General features: G+C 36.3%; 1 protein-coding gene and 1 long non-coding RNA gene across 2 annotated transcripts in view; one reads left to right on the top strand and one right to left on the bottom strand.

The window, feature by feature from the left end:
- LOC105248787 (tyrosine-protein kinase transmembrane receptor Ror) overlaps positions 1 to 12915 on the top strand; it is a 239485-nt gene that overhangs the window by 67569 nt on the left and 159001 nt on the right. The gene's annotated exons all lie outside the window — the stretch shown is intronic.
- Positions 627 to 12793, bottom strand: LOC105248786. Its single transcript, XR_889010.3, has 4 exons — positions 12298 to 12793; positions 5257 to 5343; positions 1460 to 1748; positions 627 to 1049 (listed from the first exon to the last, which is right to left on the bottom strand). It is a non-coding gene; the product is annotated as an uncharacterized LOC105248786 (long non-coding RNA).

Genomic DNA, 12915 nt, shown 5'->3' with positions numbered 1-12915 from the left:
ATACGTTAGTTTGCGAAGACCATTTGCGTCAGTATCTCGCAGATTGCTTGGTTCATATGGAAGATCGTGTTGAGAGTTATCGATGCTGTAACATAACGTAATCTTCATGTATAATTTTCAGTGCTGATACTCGTCGTTGTATCAATTTAATGGAATTTCTCTAGGCGGTTTAATTGACGAGTTCTTCAGGAATCATACATCTCTCGACGAATCGTCACGGATACGAGACACTGTCAGCTTCGTGGATCCGTTCGTGGTCGCGTTTAGGTGGAATTACAGCTTCCGGTAGTACCGGTCGTCGGCGTCGCCCTCGCGGCCGGAAGAATTTGCATCGGGCACTCATTTCTCACGCGGTATTCCTCGTACGCAATTTGCGTCCCCATTACTCAGCGTTTATCAGCGTGCTCGGACGACCACCTCCCGTAGTTTCCGTTCTTGCGCCTTTTTTTATTTATTTTTTCCTCCTCTTTCCCTCCTCTCTCTTTTCCACTCTCTCTATTTTGTTTTGTCTTTCTCCTCTAATTTGTTTTGCACGTCCGCGCGGCACACGCGAGGGAATTTATCTCGTCGCTCGGGTGGATTTTCAATCTTTTGGCCGGCTGCGCCGGTCATCAGTTCGCTATCTACGGCCCGTTATGTATGTCGAGACTTTCGTCCCTAGACCGGTGATTATTCATAAGGGACTTAAAGTTGCGAGCCTGAAGTTTCAGCTTCTGGTATTTAGTTTCTTCTCTATTCGCTGGGGACGTCGCTCGTGCGTTCGCGCAAAAATTGCCCTCGCGAGGACGATAAGTGGTTGCGACGTGCAGTGCACTGCAGCTGTTGCGAAACGATTATCCGCGATGCGTGTACCGTGATGCGACTCGTCACTCGAAGGCTTGTTGGTGTTTGAAATATGAATTAATGTCAAGTCGAAGTAATTGCCGATGTCAAATTGGAGTAAATGACGTGGTAATTATTAGATGACTTCAGGAACGTTGATGTTTTTGTGAATTTTATCTCCACTCTTGCCATTCAATAAAGAACTAATTGCTCCCGTTGTTAGAGATCTGAAAAAAAAATTTAGTGTTAAAAATTATATAATAATCATATAATTATTTTATTGTGATATCATGTGTCGAATATTTTGCATTAAATTATTTATCATATAGCATTAGATATATTATATAGTATCGAATATTTCTTTTAAATAAAAATATAGAATATTTGCCAATATTTCATTCCTTTTAAATAGATCAAATTGTTGCATTTATCAAATATCGAGTTTTATCAAATATCGAGTCGTTGTAAAAATAGAATATTTGCCTGTAAGTAGAATTGCTAAACGTCACAATAAAAACTTGTTTCGTCCAACAAAAGTGTCAATATTGTTGTAAAAACTCTCGTGAATGAAGGTTTTATTTGCCCGCGAAACTTCTCGAGAGAAGTCAAGAAGGATACAGAGGAACTGATTTAAAACCTTGCAGACAACTTCACTTGTAGAGAATTGCTTCGCGTATCGTAGAATGCGAAGTATCGACACGCGTATTCGAGTAAATGCGTGAAAAGGCGAAACATTTCGTTCTTGCGCAAAGGAAGAAGCGAGTATCCGCTTTGAAAGGCGCTTTTTTCGCGATGTTGCTCCCTCAGCGTTTTTTCTCTTTCTCTTGCCTGCTCTTCTTGTGACACTCAAAGTCCAGGGAATGACATCAAAGAGGATCATACAGCAAAGCAGGTGCATATCCTCGATCGCTTGTTGTTACCCTGTTCTGAAAGCAGACGCAAAGAACGACAAGAAGGCAAGAAAAAGGGGAAAGAGAGAGAGAGAGAGAGAGAGAGAAATATACATATACAAAGAGAAAAATATTTCAGGAAAAATTATACCTTGAAAGGATATATATAAGAAATTTTATTTACTAAAATTAAGCTGTTTATAAAATATAATTAATTGAATTTACATTAGCGGATTATCAAGTTTTCACAAAAAAATTTTCTTCACAAAGTTTACATATTTACAGATATGTATAATAGAATATGCACTTAAAATTTCAATAATCCCTTGTAAAAAAATCTTTAATCTTATGTAAAAAAAATCTTTAATCTTATGTAAAAAAGTAAAAAAATTTGATGAATGAGCTTAATCGCTGTATAAATAATGATCTTTTTAAGTTTACATTAGAAACTTGCAATTATCTTTGGACTATTTAACACGATAATTAGAAGAAAAGTGAAAACGTTTTTACGCTTCGTCATGCGTATGTCTGTTGACTTTCTTGATGAAGCTAATGTTCTGCAATTAACATCCCGACAGAGATTGATAAAAAAATAAATGGCAAAAGTAAAAGAGTCCTTTTCTCGCTAAGATATTTTTTTGGATGCGAAGAGATGTAATTTGCGCGAGCACATAAATACACGAAGATGTTGTGAAATGAAGTTAAAATCGTAAAGTTTAAGTATTTTATGGCGAAGCGACAAGACTATGTCGATGCATGTGCTTAGAGCAGATATTCAATTTGAACGCATTCCAAGTGATGAGTCATGATTTGCGACTCGTGTCTAGTACGAACTTAACGTTGCATTCGATGAAAGCTATTTGCGAATAATATCGCGAGCAATTTATAAGAGATAAAAGTTTATTTTTTTATTTTTTTTTCATCTCCTTATTATTGCAATGGACGAAATAGCTCTCTTTCTCTCTCTCTCTCTCTCTCTCTCTCTCTCTCTCTCTCTCTCTCTCTAATTGGATTTTCATCATATATATATTTTTAGATAGTTTTACTTAAAATACAGACGCACCTCACATCATTATTAATGACATGTCTGTCACATTACCAAATATTTTAATGATATATATTTTGAGCTCTTGAATTTCTGCTGCCATTAATTCTCTAAATTATTATCATTATTTATTTGATAGAAGTTATTATTATTATTATTTATTTGATGGAATTAAATATATAAGATATATAGAGATCCGCGCATCTCAAAACTAATTCACTGTTAATCAATAATGAACTATTTTAGAACTATTTTTCTTGCATTATTTTCTCTACAGCTAAATTAAATTAAATTAAATTAAGTATATTTAATTTATTTAATTCATTTATTTAATTTTTCTCTTGTGTAACGTATAATAGTTAATGAATATCTTAAGAGAGCAGCACCAGATGATACAGCTATTTATAAGCAAACGCGCGTCGCGTGCAAAAGCGCCAGCATAACTCTCGCTTAAAAAAAATAAAATATCCGTGAGAGAACTCTCTCTTTCTCTCTCTGTCGACATAGATGCTCACACGTTCGTAATTTAACGAGGTAGGACGCGAGGTCTTTGATACGGGACGAGATGTAAGAGGCCAGAAGTTACAACGTGCAACAATTACGCTCCTTTAAGCGTGAACGGCGCGACAGAATGGCGGGGGCGATGTATCTCCTTTGTAACGCGAACTTGACAGTACGAAAGTTTTCGCGCTGCCGGGCAAAAACTTAAGGCTCGTTAAGGGGCGCACATTTGCATGACATTTATCACAACTGCGAGGATCTTTAAGATACGTGCCAGCGCGGTCGGATAAAGCCGGAAGGATTAATGAGGACGTCCCTCGCATTTCGCACGGTTGTTAAGACGAAATATATGTATCTATATATATTTGCCCGATTCTTAAATCCTCGGTACTTTGGTGTTATTTATTCGGCTGCGCGCGTTAATGCCATTTTTATAATATACCTTATAATATACCTTCGCGAAAGAATATCCTTGATAATGCGTAATTTCTTTATCGCGTTTTAGCTACTTTTAACATACTTTTAACATTTTTTCTTTAAGAGAAATTAAATATTTTTTTTACTGAGAAAGTTATATTGCACGGCAATATACATTGCAAATATTATTTTTAATAAATATTAATAAATATAGAGAAATATTTTATTAAAAATAATATTTAATAAACATTATTTTTAATAAAATATTTCTAATAACTGTTACAAGAAATATGAAATTTTGATGTAAATATATTTATATATTTTTAATGCGCAAAAGTATTCACATTATCCTTGTGCGAAAAAAATTCTCTGGTTTCTTATTCGTGATTAGAATAGGATTGATTTTATTTGTGAAGTGCTTTTTCCTGCTTATTCTTACGTGCGTGAAATGCAATAATGTGCCTATTGGCCACCTGGTCATGCAATTTTAACGATTTCCGGTCGGATACACGTTTGGCGGCCACGGATTATGCGCGTATCAACAAAGCGATATAATTCTCGACGTAAAACAGACGTGGATCTTGATACGTAGCAACAACGGTACGTTTTCAATATTAAATAATCGGAAAACGTGATTTCCGGTGTGTATTCTAAAATTTTCATTATATGCATGCAATTACTGCATATAATCTAGTTATGCGTTTAATCTATACAAGTATAATCGGTTGCATAATATACGAATATTAATGTGATACTATTAATATTAATTTGTGGTATTTTATGCATCCGCATTATTATAATAATTATTATAATAATCACAATTTATAAAATATATATGAAATATTGAAGAATTGTAATTCCGAGAGAGAATTATAACTCACACATATCTTATATTTCATAATTTTACACATGTCAAGTTTCAAAGAGAGATATTCTTTTAATGTGAAATAAAGAGAAGACATATTTAATAAATATTTATATAATATTATACCCTAATATAATATTTTATAAATATTTATATTTATTATATGATAAAGGCTAAATAGAATAGTTAGAATATTATTTCTAAAACGAGAAAATTAATTAAAATAAAAAAACAATTACTTATTCTCTTCTTGATACATTTAGGACATCGAGTTTTCATTCTCATTTCATGCGATAATGATTCTGCGTGAAACAAGTTCGACCTTTTCTTGCTAGCGTATATTTGCATGGCGTGAAACATAAACGATGTAGTGCGATGCAGCGACCATGGTGCCTCGCGCAAAAATCGAATTTGTACCGTGAAGTGCGAGATCGGGGCGTTATCGGCCAGTAGGCGTGTGCACAATTTTAACGATTTCCGGGCCGGTACTTTCGGCGTAACACGTTTTGCACGTCGTCGCCGACGCTCGAAGGTCGACGCAAACCAGACGCCGTGATTTGAAATCTCGATTGGAATGATCGTTCGCGCTGGAATTGGAATCGATGACGGGGCGCGTTATTATTAAGCGAAGCGACGACGGGCTGTCGATCATAAAATGATATTCGTCGTCGACGTCTCCCGCGTTTTTTCATATTAAAGCAAATCTTTTCACTTACGAATATATTGTTGTGCTGTGTGAAACGATATTGAAACTTCCAGTTTGTCCGTCATAATGAGCATGATTGTTTGCGCACTGCTATTTCCTAGAACAAGTAAGAAATACGAATTGAAGAATTATTAATGTATTGAATTATTTTATAAACTTTTTTAACAATTCTTTCATTTTTTAGAAAAGAACTTAGTTCTTATTTAATAGAATTGTGAAGGAGAGATTAAAAAATTAATATAATATTAATAAAAAAACGATATAAAAATTTGTAATCTATTCTGGTTGATTAGAAAAATTTTTATTACTTTCTAAATAATAATTATTTAGCTTAAATTCAGATTTTTAAAAAGTTGCTTATTTTATTTATTTCATTATATAACAACATTTTATTTTTATCGAAATAAGAGATTAATTGTGAAAATTTCACAATAAAAATATTATAACATTAAAGATATATTAAAAACACAATTATGTATTCTTATAATTAAATTATTATTTATTTTAATATTAAGATTTCCTTTTGTAAGAAGGAAAGATCCTCATTTTTAATTTATTAGAGAGTCAGAGAAATAGCGATTAACACCCGAAACATTCTGTACAACATGTCGATGGCGGTGCATTCGTGACATACAGTCGCTGCAATGACGGGACCATGGATTACACAGCCAACACGTGTCGCCGACACGTTTACCGGCATGACGTTAACACACGTGCGTCGTCGCGGCTTTGCCGCGTTGCGGTGCGTCTCTCTTAGCGCGTAAGTGCTGCGCGGAAATGCGTGTACACGTGGTTTGCAAATGATTTACACGCGGTCGTGCGTAGCATGCACCGGCTGCGATTTGTTCGCGCAGATGCAGCACGAAGATTTAATTTCGAGTGCGATTGTTAACCGGATGATCGTTAACAGTGTCCGATTCGTCGGTTTTAATTATCGCTCGTCAAGTTTCGGCGCGCTTGTTTTTTTTTTTTCCTCGCGAAATTCTGCTTGAGGGCGAACATCCGTCATCGATGGAAACATGTCGAAAGTAACGAAGAGGAATCGCTATTCTCAGGCTTTTCATTCAGAACGAGTCGTGTCCAATTAAACGAGGTATCCTTCGCGTGCTTCTCCTATTCATAACGTGACATGTTTCTTTTCGATATTTTGCCCTTGGCTAAAAGTGAAAGCCAAGCTTTGAATGAAAATCCGTATTTGTTTGATAACATATTGATTTTAAATTTAGCAAAATTAATGATTCTAATATCTTGAAATTATAATGAAAGACTGAAATTAAAAATTAAATACTGCTGGAAGCTCAACGTTCTGAAAAAAGGAAAATTAGAGATTTCATTACAAGATAAGTTATATTTTGTGTGTATACAAAATTATGAAAATATCTCTTGCTTCTCATCGCAAGATGAGAACTTCGTCATTAAGCGAATAGGCAAAATGAGCGCAATAAAAGAATACACGCGGGACCTGGCTCGGTCAGCCTCGTTAGACAAGAATGTCTAATAATAGTAATAAAATGAAACGGTGATGTACTTAGAGGTACTGCCTCTCGAGGAATGCTAACGAGACGACGTCCCCTCTCCATTTGCAATTCCGGTATTTGAGAGAAACGTAATACGGGAATACAATACAAGAGCCAAGTTTCACCGCGTTCGCAGAAGTCACTTCGCCGAGGCAATCCGGATTCGCGACGAGGCCACGGACGCAGCTAATTGAATTCGATCGAAAATGCTTGCCTAATTGCAGCGTCAAGTTCTCGTAAGCCTCATCTTTGGAAGTTGGCTGTTCTTCTCTCTCTCCAGAGCCTACCTCCTCTGCTCCCGCACCCTCGGCCTCTCTCGATTCGCCTTCCATCTTGAAAGTGGGACTGAACTTTCGAGTTTATAGAACTGAATCTTAAGCGGCCAACCCTCCAATTTAAACTTGGGCCGCGATGTTATCGTTCTGCCCTTGAAAGCGGGTTACCTTAGCTAGCGTTGGGACACAGCCGTAGTTCTCCCCCAGTCTTCGCGATGGCTCATGAATCATTTTAATGTGGCGACTGCGATGTGCTTTTCTTGCTTCAAATATATACTGGTCTTTTTACATACTCGTAATGTCAGGGACTTGGCATTATTTGAACTTATTGCAAAATATTGTAGAAAGAGAATTTTGCCTTTGATGAATTTAAAATTGAAATTTCTTTAGGAGACGTGAAAATAATTATTTGGCACAATTTCATGATTCATTCATAAGATTTTTTTAAATACATCTGCATAAAATATTTTTGCGACACTTTTGTAAAAATATTCGTGAAAATATTTGACGTTCGTGAAGTTTAAATTATTTATCGTGATTACAATGAGAATATTTATCAATAATAAATTGCACAGCGCAATATTGATTCTCTTCGGAACAAAATCACAATTAATTCTTCTATTTTTCTTTCATTAGAAAATTATTTACAATCCTCGAATGATTTTATCATGATTTCTAATCTCTTTTCGCGGTCGCGATATAGACGGCGCGCAAGAATAAACTGCTCGAAACGGACAGCGGCAGATATCTCAGCTGCTCTGTGCGACCTGTCTCGGCTGATTTTTCGAGTATACGTCTGAACTGTCAACGGTCTGACTGAGCGGGGAAAGACTCCAAGAAAAACGAACGACCGCCGAGCTAGAAATGAATCATCGACCGGCTCATGGCACTACCGTCGACGATTAATTCATCGTCGACCAATCGTTATTACGGTCGACGGCCGACAGATTGGTTGGCGTGGAGGAAAAAAGCTTTTACGCGGCATTTTTGTGTTCAGGACGAACGATCGCACGGAGCCGGCGTCGTGAACGATCGTGACGATGAGAGCTTAATCGCTGAAAAGAGGAAGCGAGAAAGAGAGAAACGCAAAAGAAGCTGGGGTTCCCATATGGTGTACCCCACGATAATTCGGAATTTCATAGCCGCACTACTCTTCGCGGCAGAAATAACTCGGGGCATCATATGAACGCAGTTTGAAAGCGCTAGCATGTAAACACCTCGTAATCGACTAATCGGTCGTGATGCTGGAAGATATTCATACGCCTGAAAGTTCGAGATACATACTTGCTGTAGAAGAACAGAAATAGACTTTTAACCTACAGCATCGAGCACTTTAATTAAATCACAAATTGAGACTCCTAAAGAATAAAGTTTAAATTTTAATATGGAAAACTTTTAATTAAGCTATTTATTCACACACAGAAAAAAAGGACATTCTTGTTTCGAAAATATATTTAGTTTTAACATGGAAAGTTTGAAATGAGATTATATTGCATTAATTAAAGAAAAATATAATTGCTTGAATGACTGCTTACTTGAATGAAGCCATTTTATTTAGTTTAATCAAGAAAAATATATTCTTACGATTTAAGATTTAATTTTCTTGAATGGAAAAGAAACAATGTTAGATAGAAAATAACATTTTTAAATCAAAGATTATAATTTTCTTAAAGTAGAATTAAATAATTATATAGTCTTGAGATGACAATTATAATATTAAAATAAGACTATAATATCGTTAAAATTTAAAATTATTAAATTCTTCTAAGAAGATTGGAAATTGTTGCGTATATATGAAACAATAAACGCGTTAATTTAAGTATACAAGTTTTCATTTGACACTTATTTTTTTCTGTGCACTGATAATTCAAGTATCATATTGTTTTACTTTATTATAGAAAAAGAATTTATTTCAAATTAATTCAGGAATTAATTATGAAAACTATTATGAAGTTCTTGAAATAATTGGTTTTATTATTGTTATTATTATATTGTATTTTTGTTGAATATATACATTGAATACATTGATATTGCAGCAAAGAAGCGATTTTCTTTTCAACGATTTGTGAAATCTTCCGTTACATCATTATAAAATGATTCTATTCGCGATTGTTCGACAAAGTTTTCGAAAAAATTCACCTTTTGCGTCGCACATGTTGCTCTTATGTGTCGTGAAATAAATTTCCATGTCGTATTCCCGCATTTATTGCCGCGTTTACTGTTCGCTGCCGCGGCGTAGCAGCTTCAGAAACGGTTTACGAAGTGCGGATTTACGAATGTCGTGTCTCCGAATCTGCCGCGATGCTCATGCGACGATCATAAGAGGATTTTATCGTTACAACATTATAACATGGAAAGTTGCGCCGCAGCCGTGTCATTTATGTCTGAACAATCTTGAGCGTAACTACTTGAATGTCTACATCGATTGTCTGACTTATAGTAGTAACCCGTTATATATACAAGAAAAACATTTTCCCTTTAAATTTCAAATTACTCGCTCAGAATTTATTAATCTAAATATTACAGGACGATTCTCACATTATTTATTTGGATATTATTTTTAAGATTTTTTCCATTTTATAATATATTACATATTATAATATACTTTTAAATTCAATTTCCTAATTTTGTCATACAAATTTATGATTGCCTTTTTACTATAAAAAACTTGGAACATATTTCTGTAATATACATATTCAATTTTTTATTATATAGGATAAATCGATAAACGATGAACAGAGAATTAACTTGTTGCTTTTTGAAACCGTTTGTATCGAAAAAGAAATATTGGAAATGGGGTATTGTCAGCGCAAAAATTTGCTGATATTGTGCTTCAGAATAATATTCAGGTTTTTCTCATCGAGATGCGAGCTTTCGGCTTCGCAATCAAAGATCGTTGGGAAGAAAAATGAAAGGATTAAGTGAAGCACGAAACGAACGTCCAGCCACATTATGGCGAAACTCGATTTCGCGACGAGGGAAAAAAACGAGAAAAAGAGAGAGAAAGAGATTCTAATTGTACTCAACGCAGCCGATGCGGCGTGTAGTGCGGTAAAAGGGTCGACAATAAAAGGCAGCGAGGCGGCTAACGGACTAGAGATATTTTTGCGAGAGACGCTGTTATTGTCCGGGCCCTCGTGAGCGAATGTCTCAATGTCCACCTTCGTAGGACAGTTGATAAATGCACGCGCAATTTGACGCGGTCGATTCGAGTTCTCCCCCTCGCGATACTTTTATCTCCGCGTTTCGTGTCTTTACACGTACTCTCACTTGTTTTTCGCATATGTAGGTTTTATAATATATCTCATTTTTCTTTGGCATCGAGGAAATGTGTGAAGACGGATGTGTTTAAGCTGTGCGATTTTTCTAAAGAAAATTTTATTCTCTATAATAATCGATTTTGATGGATTAAAAATGTAAATTTGAGAGATATTATGTATATAATGTTTCTTTATTGGTTTTTCATGGATTATTTTCTTATATTTCGGAAGGAATTACTGTGGGAAAGAAATTACCGATGGCAAATTTTCGAATCAAACACTTTCGCATGAGATAAGCAGACAGTAATCCGAACGAATGGAACAAAAGGAAAGCCGCGTTCACATTCTCAAAGCCTCCATCGACGGCAATGTAAACATCTGGATATATATAGCGGTGAGAGAAAACGGCGAAAAGTTTTAGCGAGTACCTCTGACAATCCTCAGACGGCTGACAGGGTGTATATATGTCAGAAATAGTCGTTCTCTAAAAAAGAAAACTTTACTAAACATCGAACGATTAAGTAGTCAATCAAGAATGGAGCTTCACCGCAATTTGAATTTTTAAGCTCGCGAATCGAAACACGTGTGTGATATTTCAATAATTTTGTATTTTCAGCTTGATGTTTCTTTCTTGTACTTTAAAAACACTTAGGCACTGTTTTAGATTTCTTCAAGATCGATGGATCGATTTTTGGAAGCTCTAGTGACATCTTCAAGTCAAAAATGACATTTATCAGCAGTTGCAACTCGCTTCTTACCATCTAAACTGTAATAATGTTAACAACAATGTCCATTCGTCTTTCAAACGCCATATAAACCAGCGCAGACGTTTCCAATTTTTCAGAACCAGTCTGTAACGTGATTTCATTTCTTTTATCGGTTCTTTCTTTTTCGCGTATTTCTGCTACAGAAATTCTTTACATCCGCTGGTATCTTCGGGCACGTTTCCGGATTCGAAGGAGAAGATCGGGAAGATCGGTTATTTTTCTTTCTCTTTACGCCGGGATAACCTCGAGTTTCCTCGATTCTGTTCACTTTATTGCCTCGCCTCGCTCTTCTTCTTGCGCCGTAACAGCGCGGATGAGTAGAATGCACCCTTCGATTCTAATAGAACATCGTAAAACCACGACGACGTCGTGAAAACCGCAGAAGACGATATAGCATTGGGAAACACTGTCCAAGACGCGCATATATCCGTCTCGGTCTCGCGTATGTATCCGTCGTTTTTCCAATTTTCTTCGAACTTCACATTTCTCGACTTCTACACTTTCTCTTTATTGATCTTTCGCGAAAAACATGTCGGTCTAACCAGCTACACGTGACAAATATCCACGAGGAAAAATAGATGAATGGACACTGTTGCCGCGAATACGCATTTTCTCTCTCTCTGAATTTTTATTTAAAAATGTTTATAAAAACATCACTCCATAATTCGGGCACTTTTACTAATAATCATTTTTTTTTTATATTTTTTTATATTTGTCCTTTTATAATATTAAAAAGATAAGAGACACTCAATAGTTTTCGATTATTCAAATCGGATTAAATTTAGTTTTAGTCTAATTGATTTAGTCTAATTGAATTTTTTATCACTTTTTATTTTTTTAATTTTAGAAAAAGATTTCTGGAAATTATTATGCTAAGAATAAAGTTGAACGATATTGATGAGATTAGCTATTAATAATTTAATATCACTACATTTATTAAATTAAATAATGATTAAGAAGATGTATTAATGACCGTAGCATTACTTTCTCACTAACTATTAGACATTAAAACACATTTGGACGCCTTTTCAATCAGAAGATCACAGCACAGACCATCTATCATTATTCTTGCTTCTTCCCCTTCCTCTCTTTTTACGCGAAGAAGCTTCTCTCTTTCTTCGTCCTACGCGTTCCACCCTTTTTCCCTCGAACTTACGCCACGTCACACTACCTTTGACCCCCGTTTTCCTTTACACGCGGACAGGAAGACAGGAAGTTTCTTTGGCACGTACCTTTTTCTTCTTCTTTCTCTTCCACTTCCACGATTTCTTTTTATTCGCGTTCCCCGTCGTCGTCGTCGTTGTCGTTGTCGTCGTTGTCGTTGTTGCCGTCGTCTTCGTTGTCCTTTCCTCCTCTACCACCCTCTTCGTCCTTCTCCTCCTTTTCCTCCTGTTCCTCTCGCTTCTTCCCGCGGCCACGGCCGTGCGGAATTCGAACCGGGGTTCGATTTGGCGGCACCCGGTTGGAGCTGGTCGGCATTACTGTGTTCGAGTAGACCGCTCGCATCCAAAGTCGACCTCCCTCTCTATCGTTCTCTCTTTCTCTTTCTCTTTCTCTCTCGCCTTCTCTCTCTCTCTCTCTCTCTCTCTCTCTCACTCCGTTTTGTCCGCAGTTTCCTCCTGGCGCACTCCCTCTTTTGCCCTCTTTCTCGCACCTTCCGTGTTTTTCCCTTCCCCTTTCTGCTTCTCGTTTCCGCTTTCGTAAACACCCTGTCCCAACTCGCTCTTTCTCTCTCTCTTTTATCCACGTTTTCCGGCGATGCTTTCCCACCTTCGCGAGATTCTCTCTCTCTCTCTCTCTCCCGTTCTCGTTTCATCCTTCTTCTTCACACTAGTCATCTCTTTTCCTCG

Source organism: Camponotus floridanus, unplaced genomic scaffold (assembly GCF_003227725.1).
Source record: "Camponotus floridanus strain SB8 unplaced genomic scaffold, Cflo_v7.5 scaffold1, whole genome shotgun sequence".
Taxonomy (NCBI): domain Eukaryota; kingdom Metazoa; phylum Arthropoda; class Insecta; order Hymenoptera; family Formicidae; genus Camponotus; species Camponotus floridanus.
Note: the sequence above shows the minus strand (reverse complement) of the source record. Positions and strands in the feature narration are given on the sequence as shown.